This window comes from Condylostylus longicornis, unplaced genomic scaffold (genome assembly GCF_029603195.1).
Source record: "Condylostylus longicornis isolate FDR11 unplaced genomic scaffold, ASM2960319v2 ptg000084l, whole genome shotgun sequence".
In the NCBI taxonomy this organism is placed as follows: domain Eukaryota; kingdom Metazoa; phylum Arthropoda; class Insecta; order Diptera; family Dolichopodidae; genus Condylostylus; species Condylostylus longicornis.
This window is the reverse complement of record NW_026578052.1, coordinates 3890027-3914370: the sequence shown is the minus strand read 5'-3', so window position 1 is coordinate 3914370 and position 24344 is coordinate 3890027. Positions and strand designations below refer to the sequence as shown.

Below are 24344 nucleotides of genomic sequence, written 5' to 3'. Positions count from 1 at the left end.
CCTTCTTAAACTTTAAGCATTTTGAATTTTCTATTTTAATCTGAAAATTAAAATTTCTAAAAGGATGTACGTATGTAAATTGTAAAAATATTATTATATAGGGTGGGAAGAAGTCCATAATTGAAATCTAATTTACAAAAATAAGATATAAAAATCTTAAATAAAAACTGCATAAATTCACAATCTTATAGTAAGTGTCCCGCCATAAAAAATTTTTTTGTTTTAGACCATGTGCCAAATTCATTGCATTTTAAAGAAATTCTCTATAATCTATTGTGTTATAATTACACAAAACAATTGAAATTTTTCGTATTGTAAATTCAAAAAATCATTAAGCAAAAATGAATTTAACATAATAAACCAAGAAAAATAAAGTTAAGGAAATGTATAATAATTATTGATTTTCTAAAGGGACAGACGATAATTAAAATATTCATATAAAATATGCAATAATTTTGCAAAAAGGGTTATGTTAAAGTCTCTTGCAATTATATTCATTAAAAATGTTCGTAATTGTTATAACAAAAGGTAGCTGAATGGTATATGTACATGGTAAATCGGTTCGTCAATAATTTTCTAATGAATATATTAGAATGAAATGATTTCATATCAATTAATTAGTATCAGAAATAAATTAATTAGTATCAGATCAATCAATTTATCACAATAACTACCGGCATATACTAGTATAGGTGAAAGTCTAAGAGGGAAAGGGTTTAAATAGGAAACGGGGAATAAAATAAAAGTATAATCATTAAGTAAGTAGAACGGTATTCGGAACCAATTAGCAAATGTCAAGAATCACAATATTATTTGGCGCTAGCATCTTTAATTCTAGTTGCTAGTGCAAGTTATTGCGCATTGCAAACTATAATATGCAATTATTATAGTTTGAAATTATTGAATATTTTAAAAATAAGTGCTTTAATTGCATATGACTGCCATTTGCAGACTAGACTGATTAAGGTGAATGACATAATCGTTATATTCATGATGTTTTGGAAAGTATCTGTTTACTACGTTAGCATAAATGTAAGATTCTACTGTATTAAAACTTTTTGGTTAATTTTCATTTTTTATTACCCTCTTATAATAGCTCTTATATATAAAAAAAAAGGGTATTTTATTGACATGTGAGTGGTATACTTTTCCATAATTCTTTGTAAAGAATTTGTATATATGTAAATACAAAGGTATATAAAAAAGGTATATCTGTATACTCTTATATGAGTATATTGAATTTTTTGCAAATGCAGCCACAAAACATTATTTAAAAAGAAAAATTTTCATATTATATTATACATACTCGTAACTATTGTTTTGTAGCCAGCACACTATTGTTCTGTATCGATTTTACATGCGTAATTTAATACTCTAAAATCGTTAATATAGGGATTATGTCAGATAATAAAAAAGTAAGAGAAATGTAAGGTACGTATGTACATATATATGAGATACTGGATTGCATATAATATATATTTAAATTAACACTGCTTATGTTGCTTTGAAATTAGAAAATATGCAGCGTTTCAAAATTGAAATGAATGTATTTATGTTTGTCATTTATGCGGCTATATACAGAATATTCATATGCTTACATTTTGAAAGCATAACCGTATTCATTTGTAGTATTCAGTGCTAGAAAAAATAAATGAGATTTTATTTGTCCTATCAAAAAATGAAATATTGATTAGAATGAAAACCAACTAACCAACTTTATATTGTACAATGCAATATTGAGTAGAACACTAGAATAGAAGAATGAAAGTTCGTATAAAATCAGATTGTTATTTTATGTTTTTGACTTGTATAAAATTCTATAGAAAACTGATACTTACATACACATGTGTATGTGTCTGTGTTTGCTATGCATATTTTTCCTTTCATTATGCAATATTCAGATTTTATAAAACACATTTCTATTTTTTTTCTGGCGGCCCCTATAATTTCAAATGCAGTTAGTTAACGAATATAACAATAGAAAAATGAAATGAACAACAGATTTTTTTTTTTTACTATTGCACCATTTTACAATTGCTGCAATTAAATCAAAATTTCAATTTGTATTTCATTTTTCAGTTCTTCCTATCTAAAATAATTTTAACACCCTTGTACTTATATTTTAATTTTAGGCAAATTATGAAATGCATCTGAAAATTTGGAAACTTAAACGAGGAAAATATACAACTCATATCAGAATAATAATGAAAACTTACCTTGTGAAATATGTACTATGCAGTTTAATCGATGAGTTTTTGTGCCAAATTTAATAAATCAATCTGCAAATAGAAGTTAGAAATACTAATTAATATTTTATAAACACTATCGGATTATAACAGAAAGTTAGAATTTTGCAAAAAAACCAAAATCAAATTCTTCTGATTGCTGAAGGTTCTGGTGTTAAAATGAAATTGAGATTATTAAAAATTATAAATTTGGAGTTGTTAATCATGGTATTCTTTACATAATGGGGTTTGATGATAAATTTTTTTAAGGACGTTAATTAATTGTTTTTTCTGTTTTTGTAAACTTTTATTTTCAACTTATTATTTTATAAAAGTATGATAACAACGACATTCAGGAATTGGAAATTGAAATTTTTTCCCTCATTATGATTAATTGAATATTACAGAGATTTTTTCCCATATACACGTACAGTATTATTCAAAATTATAACAATAGAAAATTCACTTCAATTACATGGTCTGCATGTTGTATCTTTACATATGTATGTATAAATTGAAATTTCAATTTTAATAATAAAAAATTCCATTTTTTTTTTTATAATGATATAAAATTCTGCAGTATTAATTGTAAATAAAAGAATTTCATCTAAATACCCATTACAAATTGAAAAGTTATGATGGCACATTATGAAATTTATCGTCGAAAATTTGAAAAAAAATCAATTCCAAAATGGAAAATGACATTTTTTATAAAAAGAAAATTAATTTCTGATTTTTTCAAACATTAATCAAATTTAAAAAAATACTTTGTTGAAATTATTTAAATAATAATAAATTTTTTTTTTGTACATTCTATTTTAGTTCAGCACCCATGAGCTCATAAAATGGCATGCTATTACAGTAACCGTTAAGGAAGTGAAATCGATAAGCTCTATAATAAAGGAAGTGAAATGAGCGAAGGTAATGCAACTAAATTATTATAAGATATAATAACCATTTATTCTAACAGAATATTCTAAGTTGTTGACGTATATTCAGTATATACTAATAAAGTATAATATTTTTAGATATGTAACTGGTAAATCATAATATATTTGCTTTTGAACTGAAGCTCTCACTTTCATATTAGAAAATAGTTTTAGGAAATTTAAAGTTTAACTTCAATATATTAGATCTTAAATAAAAGATATTGGCAATGAGTGTTTTCCTCAAGAAAGCAAACTGCGGGAAAAGTCTAACGTACGGAAATATTTCTGTAAATATAGTTTGTAGTGCAGAGATAAATACTTAAATTTATAAGAGATAAATACTTATTAAGTCGAGAGTTTAAATAAAAGTAGAATAAATTGCTGGAATGTGTAATTTTGCCATATATGATTCCCGGTAAAATATTGGTATTTAATTGAAGAAAGAAATTTTTTATTAGGCTCTTAGAAGAAAAATTGGGATTCTAATATCATACAAATTCTTTTGTCATATTTTAATAAGAATGTTATTGTAGATTTCCGTTGCTGAGGATTAGAGGCAAATCAATTAACTCCTTTCTAAATAGTGCAAGTGAAAAAATTGACTTACAGTTTACAAGTAGCACCAGTAGGTATTTGAAAAGTGCAATAATTTTAATTTTTTTACCCCCATTGCCGCAGTAATATTTGTTTTTATTAGCCCGCGTAATATTTAGTTCAAAACTTAGTGCGTCTCTGTTATAAAATACTATTAAATAATTTTTTGTTGTAAGTGATTATATTGAACAAAATACTGATTTAACAAAAGCTGTTCTTAAATTATATTTTACATATATATATGTATATATTTTGAGGATGACATTATTAATAATGGCAGTAAAAATCATTGAGGATATTTTTTTATTGCTACATGAACTTAAAGTTGCTTTTATATTCAATTTTATGCGACAATTGTGAATGAATATTTATAGAATTTAAATGAAACCATTCAGATTAACTTTTATTTTTATTATATATTTTTTTTTTGAGTTCTTTATGAATTAATTTAATTTCATTTTCACGCTTTCTGAATTGTATTTACTAATCCAACATAAATTTGAGATCATTTCTGTGATTTTTTTTTGGTTATAGAAATGTAGCAATATTATAAAATTTAATTTTAAATTCAAGAATTTGTAATTGATGTCTCATTTCTTTTTTAATAGAATTTACAACATTTTACATTCTTGTTATCACAAATATTGTTGGACATGACTCAGAATTTTTTGCATTCTTTTAGAAAAGTTTTTCTGATATATTTGTACTTACATTTTTTATATGTAGGTATAAGTTTAAAAGATGACAGGATGATACTATGTAATAAATTATTACACAGTATTAATAATTCACATGAATTAGATTGAATTATGTACATGTATTTATTAATATTTGATCAATTATTTAATTAAAGTAATTTAGTACTCAAAATTTAATGGGTTGTAATAAATTAATTTATTTTACAACTTGTAAAATAAAGAAAGTAGTTAAAAGATAGGAAATTTATAATAAAAGAAAATGTCAAAATTTTATTAACAACATTATTATTTTCAAATTTTACAATAAATATAAAATACGAAGAATATTTTTTTCTTTAAGAATAATTTAGATATATAATATAAAATAATTAATTTTCATTATTATATATAATAAATTCTATGCAATTTATCCAAAACTTTTGCAATTTATGCAGTAATATCTGTGTTTTTATAATCTATCTAGTCATCTTAAATACGAGATTCAGTTGAACTTCCAATGTACATTTTCGTTAATAAGAAGAAATCGTTAAATTTCGTTGTATAAAATAATTTTTTTCAATAATTTATTTGTATAATCAATAGGAATATAAATAATAAATGAAAAATAAAATTGGAAAAGGCTGGACTAAACTTTAAAGGTTCTTTTTTACACAAAAAACGCTGGTATCCCAATTTTTGTGTTATTTGTTTATTTTGAGATATAGTAAAAGAACCCAATTGATCAGTATTTATATTTGGAATCATAATTTGATTGCGATAAATACGCGTTACTACGTTTGAAAATCTCTAGTCCAGATTAATTTTTAATTTTTGTTTTTAATTTTTCACAAAAAATTTTATATTATTCCTCTATTCGCTACCAAATGGATAGAAAAATTTCAAAAATTTTTTAATGATTCATGATATAATTTACAAAAGATATTAACAATTATAATTACAGGAAATGATTAACTGATCAGTAAAAAATAAAATGAAAATATGTAAAAACGGTAATAGAGAACGTGTTATTAAATGGTAAAAAACCAACTCGTACATTTTAAAAAAGTAAACAAAAGGGCTAAGAAATTGTTATAGTTGTTTTTTCTTCCTACTCATTCATTGTTAAAATATTCATTAATAAGTAGCTAAGTTGCAGGTCAGTAGCGTATAACAATAACAATGGTGTATAATTATATTAGGTATTAATAAATACATATTTACATGTAGATAATAAAAAATAGGTAAAAAATGGTTAAAATTGTACCTAGTTTATAATTTTAGCTCATTGTCTATGCAGTTGATTTCCTTTTTATTTTATTATATAAGTTATTATACATAGTTGTACAAAATAATTTACATTTATATGTAAATTGGAAACTAAACTTTATTAGCTACTTTTATCTAGTATAAAATATAGTAGTTGATAGAATAAACCAAATCATTATACCGAAAATCGAATAGTTGTTTGAGATCGTCTTATATATATGCCTGTGGCAAAGAGTTAAGACTCAGAAAAGGTTAAAAGTCGGATTTTTTTGAAAAAAAAATTGTTTTTGTAAGATTTTGGTTAATATTGTGTTAATATTTATTTAAAATAAAACAGAATTCCGAAGTCATAGCATATTTGCCCCCAAAAAAATAACAGTTTTGCCAAATTTTTGAGAACCGAAAAAAATTGTAATTATTTTAGTAACGTTGCCTAATTGCTGATACACACATTCTAATTTTCATTTCTTATATTTTTTTTATCGTACCTGTGTTTCTCTGCCAATTGTAAATGCAACAGCATCCGAATTGCATTAAAACAATCAGTAATGCATGTATCTTTGAATTTTATTGTAGTTCAAAGTACACTTTCCTTTATACATAAATCAAAATTTTTTTCTTAATACGATTTATCGCTACTTAATCTACAGTTATTAAAAATATTCTTGAAAGTAAATTATATTAAATTTTTTTGTTTATAAAATCAAAAACGATAAAGGCGTCAGTCAAAGCATTATTTCTTATATATGAGATTCTAATCAGCTTTTCTATACTTACAGTACAGTCTATTAATATTTCATGGTTGCTACCGTTACTATGCACGTTTTATCATCGATCTCTCTTGTATATTTGATTTATATTTTTCTTTTTTATGAATATCAAATCAAATTTTTAAACTTTTTCAAATCTCATTTAATAAACTGAAAGCAAAGAAATCAATTAAACTTCAAATTCGATTGAAACGCTGACATGAGCACAATTCATTTAAAAAACAACAGCAATCTTGAAATACTATGCAATTAAACACACAATATATGCTTACATATGCAACTATATATGTGATATTTAAGTATAATTTTATGCATTCAGGATATTAAAATGCAGCGTTGTTAAAAAAAAAACAATGAGCAGTAGATTGATAAAAAACAAACAGAAATAATTTCTATCCAGAACATTGTACATGATGCTATGATGTAGATAAAATCAGTTAGTAGGATGTAGGATGCAATCATGTTTAATTAACAGTACAGTAGCGCTTGCAAGTAAAAACAAACTAACATTAAGCCTTTTTTCCCCCACATGTTTAATAGAAATGCGTGGTTTTTTATTTGATTTTTTAACTTTTCCCCTTTCTCAACTGATTTATACTTGATTTTTTTTTTTTAGATATTATTTAAGATAATGTGAGATATTGTTGTTTGATTGATTCTACAGTGTTATTGGGTTTGGAAAAAAAAAATGTATGATTATGAATTATTTAGCTTGAATATTAGTGTTGGATCGTAATAAATAAAAAAAATATAGAATTTTGAATCTCTTTTTTTTTGGGTGTTGTCTGAAAATGAAAAATTGGAGATCAGGAACTTTAATAAGTCTTAAATTTACTGAAAATTGACATTATCGTATAATTCATATAATTAAGAATAATGTGGTAATTTTCTTTAAATTAAAAATTACGTGATATATTGTGTGAAATATGTATACATATATTAATATTTCTACTTTTATTTCATTTGTAGATCAAGTTATGTAAAATTTTGAAAATGGGATCAAATTATTATGATGATGAAGCAAAGGACGTTCAATTGCTATAATATGCAAATATTTCTTAAAATTAATCCATATTTAGAAATCAGTTTTGAAATACAAATGTAGAATACTAAAATTTGAACCGGGATTTTTAACAAATTCAATTAATCAATACAACGAATTCACAAAGGGCTACTGTACGATTTACATATGTGAATAAACGTTTAGGATAGCAAAGCAGACCTCATATATGTTTGCTTCTTAGAACCTATTTCAATTATAGCTATTATTGCCAAGCATATTGTAAAACCAAAAAAAATTTTTAGCTTTATATTTTGTGTATATTGCAAACTTTATTCGAGAACACCTACCATTTCAATTGTTAATTAATTTTTGTATTCCATTTACTTTTCACTTTTCACTTTTATTTCTAAATCCAACACTTTAATTTAGTTTTTTTTTTGCCAATTTATTTTCATAAAAAAAATCTAAATCAAATTGAAAAACATTATTGAAGGATGACTATTTTTTTTTCAGCTCAAAAGAGTGACTGTGCTTTATTTAGATAACAATGAATTCAGACTAAATTTTTATTATGAAATATGATGATGAGAGGTTTCATATAATTTTATATTTATGCTTTGGATTAAAATTGGATTCATTGGTTTTACTTATAAATAAAAAAAAAATGTAAGTTTACTTTTTACATCATTTTCATTTTTTAATTTTACTTAGCCAATAACCAACATTTTTATTAAGAAAAAACTTTGAAAAATCTTAAAACATAGAAAAGAGTAGATTTGTAACTCCAATATAAGTTATTAAGTAAAGTGTAATTTATTATCTTCGAAGATAAAAGTAAAAAAACTACTTAGCCTGTTTCTATTTTATTCTGCAAGTGGGTAAAATAAAATAAATTCTAGAGCAAGAAATAAAATGAGTTTAATAATGTTTTTAAAGTAAAGTAAAAAGTTAATTTTCTATAAAAATATGCTGCAATTTTGTGATAATTGACGGATCTTGTTCAGTGGATTATCACAGAATTTTAAGAATACGGTATTAGTAATCCACTGAGAATTTAGACTAATTAGAAATTATAGTATCGCGGTCGACACTATTAATGCTATAATGTTGGAGAAGTAGAAAAAGAAATTTTTTATTTTAAGGCAAAAGGTCGGACGAATCGGTTATAGTGAAGTATTAAAATAATTTTCATTTCCAAAAACAGAAAAAAAAAACTCATTTTAACTTGAATGAATAACAAAGAATTTTGAAATTACCAAATTGGTTAATTATTATTCCCTCTCCGCTTGGTTTTATGACAATGAAAATATGAAATTCAAGTACGCTAGCAAGATTGATGAAATCATTTTGGGATTAATGATTATTAGGTGGTAGAAAAGCTATTAATGGTTAACTTGTTTTGTCTTGTAACTTTTGAAATAAATTAATGAATCTAATATGTAAAATTAATAAGAAAAAAGAAGTAAAGGAAAAAAAAGGGTAAAAAACTCTATTCAATAGAAATGGAAAATGGAAGCTGATAAAAACTCCAAAATTTTTTTTTGGACAAAAGTTACGTACCTATTTTGAAATCTTTGGTTAACAATACCACAAAAGGGCTTAGAATTAAAGACACGATAAGATCAGAAAACAAAGAAAATTAAAATATTTTTTTTTGTTTTGGGTTTTTTTTTAAATGGTTTTGGTATTTAAAATTAAAGCATAAGATTTTCTTTAAAGCGCTCACTTTTGTTTTTTCTTTTTAGCTTTTCAATACCATTATTTTAGTGAAAGAAACGTGGATAAAGATGGAAAATGTTGACCTAAAAATGTCAAAAATTTATGCATCAAAGCGTATAATGAAGATGTAAATTGTGAAAAAAAAGAAAAGAAAATGGGGAGGTAAATTTTGGGTGGAAACATTTAAATTTGTTTCATTTTTTGTATTCAAGTTGTTTTTGTAATGTATTGAGATTTTCGTTGTAAGAAGTTGTTGGTTAACTATTCTTCGTCTATTCTGTTTTTTTTTTAAAGGTGAAAGAACTTTTTCTTAGAAATTTTGAATTTTATGTTGAGTGTAAAAAATCTACTTAAATTACTATAAGCTTTTCTTATGAATCATTTTGTAAGATTGAATTTTCATTTAGTTACGATCTAGTTTTAATTGTAATCTTTGTTTTGCACGTATTGCCGACAACATATTTTAAGTTATATGATTAATATTTCTTAGTAAATTATGAATTATATTTTCTTTAAAGTAAATCAAAGTTTTGATTAAATTATTTTTGGAATGAATTTAATAATTTTATAATTAATATCATAATTAATTTCAATTATGCTTATGTAGTAATAGTTATGTAGTAGAAATGATCATTTAACAATTTTGTGTTTGCTTTACGTTATTCTACTGTAAAACTTTAATTTATTAGATGAGTCAGGTTCGAATAGTTCAACTAATTTGCTGTTTTATTTTGAAAAAAATAACCTTTAGATGATTTTGTTTTAGAAGCACAAGTTTTTTTTTATTTGTTTTTATTAGTTATTAAAATGTTCTAATAAAAATTCTTAAAAAAATATAAAATAGCTAAACCGAAAAGCTATGTTATTGATTCATCATCAGTAGAATAAAGTATTAGTATATACCTAAATCTATTAGAGATATTTAATATCTAATTAAGATAAGTATGATATGCACGATTAAGGGTTCAAAACTTAAATTTTTCATTTTGATATTTCCTGACCTTAATAGGGGTTCATAGATCAGCTCTTTTATATTGTATTTATTTGCTTCTGAAGTGGAAGATAATGCCTGAATTTTTATTAGTTTCTCTAGTAAAATCAGAAATAAAATTTAAAACTTTCAATTTTCCGTGGCGTATTTTATTATTTTTTGTTTCTCTAAATCAATTTCCAACAATTTTCAAGGGCATTGCGTTTGTGAACCTCAAATATGCAATAAAAATATTGTTTAATTTTTTAAATTTGTCGGTTTTGTTTTTAATACTTAAAACTTTTTTTTATATATACTACGTTACAAGAAGTATTTAATTAACTTTTGAATATTATTTTCAGTTACATTGACCCATAAACAAAGAATATTTCTTCAAGGAATTTCTATATTCTACGTCTATTTCTATATTTTGTATCCGAGACCAACAGAATGCATTGTTTCACTCCAAAAATTTTAATATAAAAATTTATTTTTATTCATTTTCATATTGAAATAAAAATCTTGAATTTTAATTGAAGTAAACATTTCACATTAATGAAATGTTATTCATATTATTTAGAAAAATGAAATGTTAAAATTCTTCAAATGTTTTGTTTACAGAACGCCTGTGAATATTTCAATAAATCTGTCCGTAATAATCTTAATTTTTTCTATGTAAAATTCATTCAACTCATAAATTTAATTTATATACCTATATAAGTTGATTTGTTCTGCAGGAGATCTTATATAATTTATTTAAATTTGTAATATGGCTTCTTTAATAATTTATAAAATATAGTTCAGATGTTTAAAGAAGAAAGTTTTGATATAATTATCAAATGAATTTTGATTGTATCAATTTAAAAGAATAAGGCATTTGAATATTTTTGTTTACAAATAAGATTGAGTTATTGAGATTTTGAGTTGATTGAGACTTTTATCAATTAAATAGTGCTGTGTACTTACAAATACTATGGAGTTTTCAAAAAATGCCTATGTATGCCTATGGAGCACGTTAGTAATTTACAGAATATTAATAAAATTAAAATGAAATTCGAGTTTGTAATAAAATAAAAGATAGGCGCGAATATTTTCTTATTTCATATTTAATTATGTATACAAGTACACATAAAATAAATAATTGGCACAAGAGTAAAAATGATTAATATTTGTAATTTTAATCACAGATTAGATGCATTGAGTCAAAAATTTTTAAATTTGTTTTTATAGAAATTTTTCGCTAGTTAAATCTATTAAAGTGCTTTTTTTTTCTTTGTTTAATACGGACTAATTAAACGATGGGTACATATATGAATTTTTTTTGGCAATTTCGAAAGTCGTAGCTATTTACAACAATAAGTTAAATGCATTTTTCATTGTACACAAAACAAAAGAGGTGATCTTTAACGTTTGTATATAGTAGCGATACTAATAATTAGTTTGATTTTTTGCTATAGTTTTAAGTTTATTTTAATTAGCTCATTTTTTTTGTTCAGTTTACATTACAAAAAATAGATAATTATGTAGTATTTTTCTTCAATTTAATATTTATGTACTCAAAACAAAAAAAAAAAATTGTTATTAAGTGAAATTTTTGTCAGTTTAATGAAATCATGAATTAGTCAGTTTAATGAATGGTTGATATCATTAGAGAGATGACTATTACAACATATTCAAACATTGTGTACATGCTTGTATCACAAATAAAAATATGTGTATGAATTTGTATACTTAAGTAGTAAGAGAAAAATACACTTGATAGTTAACTATAAAAAAATTTATTTATTTTTCATTAAGTTTCTCAATTAATTATTTTTAAAATTTTATTTTGTTGACATGCAACAGAAATTTTAATTAATAAATTTCTTTTATCAATGAAAAATTTTTTGATCACGTGTTAACAACGTACATAACGCACATGATGTATATTAGTAAGATTATAGGGGAAAAATCCGTGCCCTGATCGATCTTGTTCAATATAAAAACAGTTTTCATTTAATGCGAATGTAATAAAATGTATAATTTTCTACTTTTATTGTTATGTTTAAAACTCTAACTAATTAGATTTTTTTCTAAAATTTATTTTTCAGAAGCTGAGCGCTTCGCAGATTTTATGTATTTTGGAACAAGACTTTGAACAAAAGAATTGGAACATGTCGACACTTTTGCAATTGACATGTAACGTAGTATGCAAATATTCACTAAGTCGCAAAGAGTGGTTATTTCGTGTTATGTTTGCCATTTCAGGCTATTTCCAGCTAATTTTCGAATCCATCTAATCTTATGTACATATTAATTATATTCTCTATACGACAAAGTCTAAACTCGTCGAAAATCGCAACATTGCAATTTTGTACTTCCAACTTACATAAATGCATTTTTAGGCTATTATTCTTCAACTATTTTAAGAATATTTTTTTATAAAGGGCATTGAACAAAATACTATAAAAGTTTTATGTAATTTTTTCAATTATTGTTTCGATGAATTTAATTTTAATCTTTACATATGTGAGATAAGAATAAGAAAAACCAAAATTAAAAAGCAAAATTATAATAATTGAAAATAATAAACACTTTAATTTTTTTTTTGTGTTTATTTTTCTGTGACATCATCATGAGAAGTGAATATTCATATTTTATATGAGTAAGAATGAAAAACGCGAAGTTTCATTATAAGTATATGCGAATTACAGCAGTAAATAAGTGTATGAGAAACGAAAAAACAAGTGAAATATTAGCAAAAAGAAAAAATCATATTTTTTATACTGGAAATGAATGGAAAAGTGAATTTCCTCTATGATAAAAAATATTTCTTTAAGATTCTTTTATATTATATGCTGAATAGGGCCAATAAAATACAATAGGTCTGCGTTATAAAATGCAATTGAATAATAAAAAATTTTATTTTTGCTTTCATTTGCATTCCATTCTTAAATTTTGTTTTTTTATTATAATTTTCATTTGAATTGAAAAATGAGCAAATTGCATTTTAGAAGGAATTCAAGTGAGAAAAATTTTATTAAAAATTTGTTGCAAAACTCTTATAAAGTTCAAATACATTGCAAATTTTATATATACAAATTGAACAATGTGAATTTTAATTAAGCATATACAGGCTAAATATAACTTTTTATGATAATTGAATAGTAAAAATAGAATTTGGGACAAAAATATACAATTTAATTTTTTATATTTTATAGACTTGTTAATTTAGTGGTTTCATTGATTAACAATATTGTTTGCAATTAAATGAATTTTTTATTTTTAGTGTGGTGCGAAAATTAGTGAAGTATGGAATGGAAATGTGAAAATGCGGGGGTCTATAAAATCAATAAATTTATTATGTGTGTTTCATCAATACCATATTGAAGTTTTAATTTTAAGTTCATTAAAAGACGAAAACATTTTTGTGATATATGCAATCCTATCATTGTGCCTCTCAGACTTGCAGTTCTGGCTTAGGAATCATTTAAATCATGGTCAAATTTTATAAAAATAAGAACTGAATGTTATTTTTAAAGAAATTATTTTGCATGAGCTCTAAATTTAACTTTAGGTAATTTATCCTTGTAAATTTCGCAGATTTAGCATTTACTTCTCACTCCTTCCTAGTTATTAATCTGGTTTTTGGCAGTATAATTTAATTTGAATTATTTTTGTAATTATTCTAGTCATTCACTTAATGAAATGAATGGGTGTCCTTTCAGCCATTTTTTAAGTGATTTGCATATTATGAATTTATAATGAACGTAATTTCATTTTTTGTTTTCATGTAATATTAGTTGAGATTGAAGTAACATAGTGAAAAATAAAAAAATTTTTGAAAAGTAAATTCAATTTTTTAAAATTAAAAACAAGTTTTTGAGTTTAATTATAATTTTCTTTACAATTTATGATAAATGAAGTGAAAATTTCAATTATTTTGTATAAGTTTTCCATTTGTTTACTTCAATGAATTTGTGTAGTTTAGTTTGAGCACATGAATACATTTTCGTGCATTTAAGTGTATTCGAAATGTGTGTTTTTCATTGAAATTAATTCCAGAATCATATATTTAAATTTTATGGAATATGATGTGAGTTTGTTTGTTTGGGGCTTCTTATTCATTGAACTTTAAATATACTTAAGAAAAAGCAATTTCAACAAGTTTATATGTAGTTCATGTATGCATTAAAAGGGCTTAAAAGAAAAAATTCTTTAAATCCACTTGAATCTAATATTATTATCCATATGGCTCTGAAACAGTGGCATAATATATGTTGTAGACTTTAATAACATTTAATGCAAAGTTGAACTAATTTTGTTCTTGTCAAGGTCTTTTTGGTATGTAAAAATCATATATTAATGATTTAGAATACAAGAGAGTGCTTGTCCTGATATCTTACATAAAGGTTTTCATCTTAAAATTATTAAATTAATACTTTGCATTTGTACAAATATTTACATAACGTTGACTTTTACAAATTGTACGATAATGTTTTATGGTATATAACTAAAATATATGCACAGAAGATAATAAATGGACTTCTTTCAGATTGCATTCCAATATGAATCTTTCAATTTGTTATTCTATGTAAAAATTAAAACAATATTTAATAAGTTTAATGAATTCTACCTTGATCCACTTGCGGGATAACAAAATTATCTCTCATAAAATCAAAAAAATTAAAATTTAGAACATTTTTTTTGCAACTTTTATGATGCTATTGAAATCGAAATTTCAAAAGTATTTTCAATTAAGAAAAATTTGTATGTAGCAATTTTTTAATTATGAAAATTTATTAAACCAGTGTGTCATCATTGAATTAAGCAAACTTAAGTGAAAAATTGTAATTATGTATAAAAAGATTTTACAATCATGTTAAGGTTATGCTAATTTCGATATTTATCATTGTAACTATCAAATTTGTTTAGTATTTTACATAATGATTTTTTTTATTAAATCAAACATTTTTTAATTACGTAGCTTGTAAGGAGAATTTCAAAAGTATACAATTAACTTCAAATTTAATTATTAAAATTTTCTAAAATAAATGAAAATGAAGATAATCTCAAATGTTTTGGAAAATTTTGCATATTTTAAAAATTATGAATGTAAAAAGTTCTTTTAAAACGTAACAGAATTTAAAATTTAAAAAAAATAACAAAAAAATAAAATATTTATAAAAATGGTATTAATATTTCAAAATAATTTTAGGGAAATGATCATCGTATCTTTTATTGATGAAGGCTATTCCAGACGTATACCTAATTGAGGATCACTTCTAAATTCTGCCAGTTGCCACAAATAAAACGAACAACTTTGGTCAACAAGGTGTTAAGGTTTCATCAGCTGAATTTATCAATTACATATTAACAAAATTCATGTAGTGTGACCGAAGAGGAAATTTAAACCATATTGCACTTCTACTCTAGAGTGGCCATATTCAACACAGTATGCACATTTATTCAAAGTATTTATGTGAAGAACAGAAAATGTTTATGTTAGTAACACAAGCTGTTTATGTGTGCACATCATTTAAATGTGTTTGTAGTATGAAATCTATAACAGTTTGAAAAACCTTTCTGAAGATAGGAGGTCGTGTAAATACCATTTGTAACCATAAAAATCGCAAAATTACTATGAGTCAATTTGCGGCATTGATGAAGAAGTGTGATGATTAACCATAAAATTTTAAGCAGGTTCGACAGTAAATCCTGTTGCAGATCGGTAATTATATTTCAAAACATAATTTAAGTTAATATTTAAGTGTAGGTTAATTTTTTGTATAAGTATTTTTACTGTAAAATTTGGATAACCATTTACCGTATTTCGAAATTCCCCAACATTCCATTCTTTAATTTTAAATTCCCACCTCCAACGGAATTAACGGGAATTTCTATTAAGTATCTACTACATTTATCGTTATAAAGAAATTTTGATTTCTTTGATCCCATTTTTTTTTTTATAGTTTATATACCTTACAAGTTACTTATAGTAAAGCTAATTAAAGTTAATTAACTTTATAAGTCCATTAATTGATTGGATGTTTATTTATAAGTACACAGTATATAAAAAAGGTATCTTTAATTATATTATTTTGTCATTCAACCTAAATTTGACTTCTATACGTATTAGGATTTTTCATTACATTAATAATAACAGCTAAAAATAACTTTATAGACGCGCATATTACGATAAATGAAAAAAACATGTGTGCCGGTGTAACGAAGTAGAAACAAACAAAATTAAGAATATTGAAGGGCGGAGGTTGACCTCTTTTAGTCTTTCATATTTCACTGAAAATTATCCTTGGAATATTTCTTTTTTAGAAATTTAATTCTTACACAGAAAAAAAAACAAATTTACCAAATTTTTAGAATTATATTTTCATTTTATGGCTAAATATAAAACGGCTCTTTCTATTTTTTTTTTTTGTGTCACACATTTTATGCTTTTCCTTGTAGTCTTTATTTTGTTTGCCGTAAAATACATAATAATATGGATCCGCTATATTCGAAACGCAAACAAAGAAAAAAGAAAGTTATAAAGTTTCATTTTATCCTTATTAGCTTAATATCGATTTTTTGCTTCCATTAAATCAAACTATATACATAAATTTTTATAAGGATATTTCGGATGTAAATTCTTGTGGGTGTGTGTATTTACATATGATATGTGTATTACGGTGGGTAGACTTAAGACATTTAGATGTGAATAATAGCATAAGGATGTTATTTGACTTCCAATTTCACCTTATTTTTTTTTAGTAGTTTTCTCCTCCCCTGTCAAATATTTCCAATATATTAAATTACAATTTTTGAAGGCAAAAAAAAAATTTAAGTCAATCAGACTTTGTGTATTATCCAAGAATGACTAATATTTTATGAGTATATACGTGTAGGAATTTGACATAAAAACATAAAATACTTTCAGAAGTTGGAATTTTCCACCTCCAGATATTAACGGAAATTTCTATTAAAATTGGATTGTTTAACGAAACTACTTGCATGTGTATGTATATGTGAGGATATGTAAAAATAAGTGTGCGTATTTTAGGATATTTCTTTATGATATCGAATTTAGAATACAATAATACTCATTTGAACTCGAAGAAAAATTTTTTTTCCATTGATTTCAAAAGAGTATCGTAAAGTTAGCTTTATTTTATCAATACTTCTAAGATTAGCTGTATAAAATATTCAGAATTCTATTAATTTAGTTGATTTCAAAGACTTGTGTCTTACTTTATGCACGTTGTGGAATATTCGTAATCTATTAGACGCCTGTAACAGTGAGCCACTGTACATTTTGAAAATAATTTGTAAAAAATTAGGGAACAAAAACCTTTCCAATATCAAATTAAATTCTTAAAGGTTAAAATTTGTTCTTTGCCATAGCTTTCATTGGCATATTGTAAATTGAAGTCAAATATTTTAGAGAAAGTAATTTGATGTTTTAATAATAACGGCAAAAGGGAAACAAAATTTTGGGAAATATAAGATGTAATTTCAGTTGCAAGGGAAAATTCAAAGTTTAGAATTTTTCATTATAATTAAAAAATTAAATTTTTAGGTTTTTCAAATAAATGATTAAAATTTTATCGTTTTTTATACTTTAATAAGAAATTATTAAAAATTAGTTTTTCATAATAATTTGTTATGCTTTCTTTTGTATTTGTCATATTAACATTCAATACTGTTGCAAGCTTACCATTACAGGGGTGTTATTTGTAATACAGTGAAATAAATAACAGATTGCAAATCTAAACCAAATTGTTATTTTACTTTTACACTTTAGAAATTTGTGAAAAATTGTCTTGAAGTTTATTGAACTTTTCTAACTTCTGAATTATAATTTCTAACAGACTAATTATTAGTATCCCGTATTCGTTAGTTATTAATTAAGTATTATAATATCCAAATATTAACCGATTCACTATAATTAAAAAGTAGGACAATTAGCTAATAGTAAAATAATTATCTAAAAATCCATGTTGAGGCAAACGATAATTATCCGACTGGTTTACTGGTTTTAAGATCCATTATTGAAAGTGATACAGGAGTTTAATAATTTATTCCATTTTTTTAATTTGAGTTAAAATGGAGAAAAGTTTTTCAATTTATCACATCGCATCACATACCTGCATATTAGAAATTGTTATCTTTATTATTTTTATGTTCATTAATAATAATTATTTATTTTAATGACATTTCATTTTTGACATTTGTAATAATATTACAATTGAAAAATATAATTCTTTTTATTAATTATGGTTTCCTTTCCTCATTTTCATTTTTATCAATTTATTTAACTCCTGCAGTGTAATTCGTCATCATCGAATTTGGTTAGAATATTATTCGCTTATTATAAGTTGGTAGTTTCTTTTGTATTGCCACAAAAAAAATAAAAAATTTGGTTAAAAAACTTTTATAGTAAGTTGGATTCCATGGCGATGATAGCCCACCACTGAGATAGTGATGAGAAATGAATGAAATCAAGATTGTTTTTTCGTTTATGTGCGTACGTAAAATAAAATAATGTCTAAAATAGTGGAAATTTACGAAAAGCGTTAAAAAAAGTGAGAAAAAATTCACATAAAGGGGATTATTAAAGAAAAAAAATTCCAAAAGTATTTTTTATTCAAATAAATTGTTTATTTTTTTTATCATTCGCATTTTATGAGAAATAATAACTCGGTCGTGCTGTTAAGAATTTTATTTTGTAAGTGAATTCACTTTATTGTCATTTTATTATGTTGTTAATTTTTTATTTATTCGGAAAAAAGTCGTTGCAAAGCAAGTTTAAAAAGACATTTTTGGCACTTTAAATAAAGACTTGAGATTTTAATTATTTTGAATTTTATGTGTCCACTCTCCCACCCTCCTCCACCAATAATTTTATGTATTTTAACTTCAATTTGATCAACACTAATTTTGCAACTTTCTATATTATGAGTTCAGTAGTTTAACTAATAAAACAAAATCGATTATTAACCTGCTCTGAAATAAAAATTCTCACGTGAAATAAATATTAATTTAAAAGATAAGTAGATCCAAAAAGTATAAATCTCTTGAATTATAGAAATTTGGCCATTTTTAATTAAATGAATTAGATAACTACATATTTAGATTTGAAGTATCTCATAATGATATTAAAAAGCAATTTACTCTAAATACTAATTTTAAATACTTAAAATCAGATTTGTTTAAAAATATTATTAATAAAGAAAAAAAAATTTTCAAATTCACAATTTTCTATTATTAAACAGCACTGTAAAATATAATTATATAAATGTATATGTATGTAATCTCCTATGATTGTTAAATTTATATGCGTTATAACTTTCATTGTTTGTTATATTGTTTTGTTCATTTTATTTACATTTTTAAGTAATTTTCATTCTCATTTCAATTATTTAAATGATGGTGATGGTTTTTCGCGGTCTGCTGATTACCTTACTGATATTTACTTTTATATACAATTTTACACATTCATTTTTTAAATCTGAATATCTAGATTTATATAGAAACAAAATTATTGTTAAAATATACTAAATAAACGAATCGGAGGCAACACAACTCTCATTTTAAAGTGACATAAAGTTCGACATATTGTTTCGTTGTTGAATTTGTTTGCAAATGTTTCAAATCATTCATTCTCTTTTTGATTGTAAATAAATAAATAAATGATTTGAATTATTTTTAACAAGATTGCTATTAAATTAAAGGAAAATTTTTTTATAAAAATAAATAAAAATATTAAAACTTTTGTGTTTGGGAGAAAATTTATAGAATAGGTAAAATATATAGGTATAACAAAAATTCAATAGAATGTTGAAAGAATACTTTTATATTTTTATTTAATTGTTTATAAATGCATAGCTGTAAACAAAATGAATTGTGTTCAGGAATTCAGAAAATTTAATAAAAAAAAAATTTATTTTAGAGAAATTCGAAAACAATAAATATGTAAAACTTTCTTAAATATTTTAATTAGTCCAGAAATTTTCCTAAATTTAAGTATCATTTGAATCTATTGTTATAGAGAAAAAATATTAAATGAATTTTTAATTACGATTTAGTTAGTTATTATAGAATATTAGTTATTATATTAGTTATTATAGAATAGAATTGTAGTGTACTACAACTTTCTTTCGTGTAAATTTTAAATGTATAACAAATTTATCAACAATTAGATTGAAATTCATTACTCATCACTATCTCAGTGGTGCGGCTTTCATCGCCATGGAATCCAATTATATTAAAGTTTTTTTCGAACAATTAGGTATATGTTTGAATTAGACACAATATGATTTAGTAATTGCTTTAGTAATACAATATCCATTATTCGCAAAATTTTTTAATTCAGTTGTTTTCTTAACATAGAGTTAATGGTTTCGAGAAAATCAAGCGGATTTTCGAAGGTGTATGTATGCTTTTCTTAGAACTTTGTATTGTAAAATTTTTTTTCATCAATTTAATTTGCCTGAGTTTTCCACTTTAATTTACCTGAGTTTTGTTCGATATTAATTGTCCGAGTTTTAGATTTAAATATAGAGATTTTAAATGCTGTTGTATTTCGATTATATACTAAGTCGAATAAACAGTTTTGCTTTACTACCACAGGTTGTAATTTTAATTGCAAGTTCTTTATAAGATTTTGTTTATATAATTTTGTTAGATTTGTTGTATTATTTATTTTAATAAAATGAAAGCATATTGTGTAAAATAGAATATTTTCATTTATAAAATTCTATATATATTTTATAGAAAATCTAGCAGGCAATTTCTATGCGATTGTACATTCTGAAATTTATTTCTATTATCTAAGTAATATCAATTTTGATTGATTGTTTTTATTAATGGGAAGTGTGAAGTCTAGGAAACATGTAAATATTTTTCCAAGTTTGTAAAATTTTTATAAATGTGTGGTATTATTTTAAAAATAGAATTTCAACCTATATTGAGAATATTTCATTTTGTATCATAAAATGTATGTAAAATGATTGATTATTATAGGACCTGATTGAAATGCCAAGATAAAATATTGAAAGGATATATTAAAATAAATTTGCTATGCTTCCTTTTGTGCATTTTAAAAAAGAAATAGATAAAATAAAAAACTGTATAAATATTACAATTAAAAGTTTTATAAATTTTCACAAAGAATACTTATGCATTCAATGCGATTAAAAACAATAATTTACTTGAGTGATTTTGAATTGTTTAGTCGTTCAACAACTTCTTTTATGTCCACTTTTATTATATTGTATAAAAATGATGGCATTTATAAAAATAGTTTATTACGTATCTGTGTTTGTGCTTATTTTTTTAACTATAAAAAATAAAAAAACTGCCTATTTTTGGTTGAACATGAGGGCAAGCTTGAGATTTTCTTATGGAGAAATCCAGTAAATTACGGGAGAGGAATCCACTAAGGAAAAGAAACCTGAATTCTGGTCAGTCTCCTTACGGCACATTATGGTCCCAATTATCATGTGATCGAACTGTAATTGATTACACATTTTTTGTAGAATTTTGCTCCAATAAATGGGAGTGGACGATCACCTGCTATTTTAGTGCATTGAACCAAAAGGGTTTCAAGTATTTGCGAATATTGTTTTGCTGATGTAAGTCCTTCAGCAAAATTTTGTAAAATGAAACGGTTTGACCATTATGTTCTGTTTAAATCGGGAAGAACTTTTTTAGTTTTGCTCTTGTCAGTGAGTGAACGCCGTCATATCTGTTCACTTCTATTGTATTTGTACATATTTGTAGATAGATGTGTCATAATTACTTCTCCTTTTTCATCTTGTGTAAATATTTTACATTTCTTATTTCAGTTCAGAGTTGGTAGCTAAACGCTTCGCAAGAAAATATTTTTGGTTATAATAATTTCAATATTAATTTTTTAAATTAGCATAGCTGTGAACGCGAACACGTCCTAAGTTACCGTTTTAGAAAAATTTTGTTACATAATTCACTTTAAACTCCATAATATAACCGGAAAACGAATCAATAATAAATTTTAACAAAATAATAATCTTTCAACGATTTCTTTTCCATATTTATAATATTACAAAAAAAGAAAACCCACTTATAAATTTCCAATTTGTAAAAATAAATATCTTATTTCTAAAATGATTTATTAAAAAAATTTTAATTATAAATTGTTTAACAATAAATTGCATTCTACTATGAGGTTTTTAAATGCAGACATAAGTTTAAAAGATTGTTTAAATAAGACTTGAACTGCAAAAAAATTCAATCTCTAACTGTAAAACGAAATTATTACATAAAAAAAGAAAGCATATATGCATACATTATTGTGTACAGCTAAAAAACTTAAATAGTAAAAGAAAAGAAAAAATAATTAACAAGTATAATTGAGTAACAGTTACTTACCGTCTATAAATTCTATGATATATGAACGTTGTAAATTATATCCTGCAAAAAAAAGAGAGGTTAAAGTTATTAAATTTTAACTTTGATTTCTAGATAAAAATTTAATTATAAAATTTTATTATAAATTAGAAACATACTTAGAAGACGATTGGAATTTCAAACTGAGATTAAAATAAGTTATAGTTTAGAAATACTTTATAAAATTGAATTTTTAAACCAAGTGAATTAAATAAATTTTTTTCTTGTTATAGGTTCTTGTAAATCTTCTTTCGTATGTTAGATATGAATGTCGAACTAGTGCTGTCGGATCATGGTTAATTTTATGGCATAAAGAAAAAAAAAAGAACAAAAGGAAAAATTTTGCAATCTCATTGTGAAACAAAATTTTATATGATAATAGAGGAAGCTGGTTCCTAAAAAGCAGCTTTCAAAACCGTAGTTATTAAAATAGTTCTATTTTTAGTGTGAAAAAAGAGGAACGAAAGCGAAAATACAAAATTTACAATTAGTTTTGTTTTTAGGAATTTTTTATAAAAACAAGTTTGAGAACAGTTTTAATTCAGTTTTACATTCAATTTTGCCATAATTCTGTTAATAAGCTTAATGCCACATCTTTTCACCTCATTTATTAAAACTTTTAAAGTTCCGTGTTTGTTTAGACAATGTCAAATATTTTTCGAATTTAAAAAATATTTCACATACATACGTACATACTCATAATTTTGTTTAAAAGCGTTCTTTATGCTGCAATCAGGGCTTAATTTTTCCTAGTTTTTTATTAATATTAGAAACATTTTATTTTTCATCTAAAATTATGTTATAAATTAAAAACTTGTAATCGATATCTTGTATCAATAACTGTAACTATACTACTACAAAAATATTAATTAAAATTATAATAGCTATAACTTAGATTTAATTTTAAGCTTCATTAATTATTAAAATGTTTTCCTAGTTAAAAAAAAAACATGTAGAAAAATTATATTTTCTTCACTTGATCTCATTTAAACCAATCCATATATACATTTGTACATCAACTCTTATGGTCGTATGGTAGTACTACCGTACCAACTTTAACATTATTAAAGAAATGCTACTAGTTTTTTTCTAAGTTTTTTCAAAATGCTTACGGATATAACACATAAATGAACCATGAAATTACATTATAATTTAAAAATATTCATTTTTTTTTTGTTTTTAAATAAATTGAGTGAAAATAGTAATGTAATATTAGATTAACACATTACTTTACTAAATTTTTATAGATGTAATCTGAACTAATCTGAACTTAGGTTTTAAATAGAATTAAGAAAATTGTAAGTTGATTTACTGGTGGTTTAATTTTGCATATGGCATTGTGATATTTCCATATCTTTTACGGTTTTTCGCTTAATATATTACATTTATTATAATACGAGTTCTATTATAATATTAAGAATCACAGCTTGTTAAAGACATAAAATTTTCAATGAGTTTAAATTAAACAATTGTAAATGATTAACTGAAGCTGAAGTTCATTATTATAATAAAAGTTATAGAAATTATTTTTCTAATGATGGTGAATAAGCAGATTGCATGTTTTCATATACCAAACAGAGGAAGAGAAAAAAAAATTGAATTGAAAATAGTAAAAAAATAGTTAAAATCGTAGTTAATTTTTTCTATATTTTTTTTTTTACTATTATTTTTAAGAGCACGAATATTTTTATGTTGTTTTTTTTCTTTGCTCCAGAATAATAAATTTTTATCCAACTGCTGTTTATTGCTTCCTTTCTATTCAATCCGATTTAATTCAGTTTGGGTT

General features: G+C 23.7%; 1 protein-coding gene across 1 annotated transcript in view; it reads right to left on the bottom strand.

Moving 5' to 3' along the window:
* LOC129613453 (neurotactin) overlaps positions 1–24344 on the bottom strand; it is a 67363-nt gene that overhangs the window by 10699 nt on the left and 32320 nt on the right. Inside the window, exons 2-3 of the mRNA XM_055527527.1 lie at positions 22541–22582; positions 2217–2279 (exon numbers count right to left, since the gene is read on the bottom strand). The gene's annotated coding sequence lies outside the window, so the exon portion shown is untranslated. The remainder of the gene's footprint in view (positions 1–2216; positions 2280–22540; positions 22583–24344) is intronic.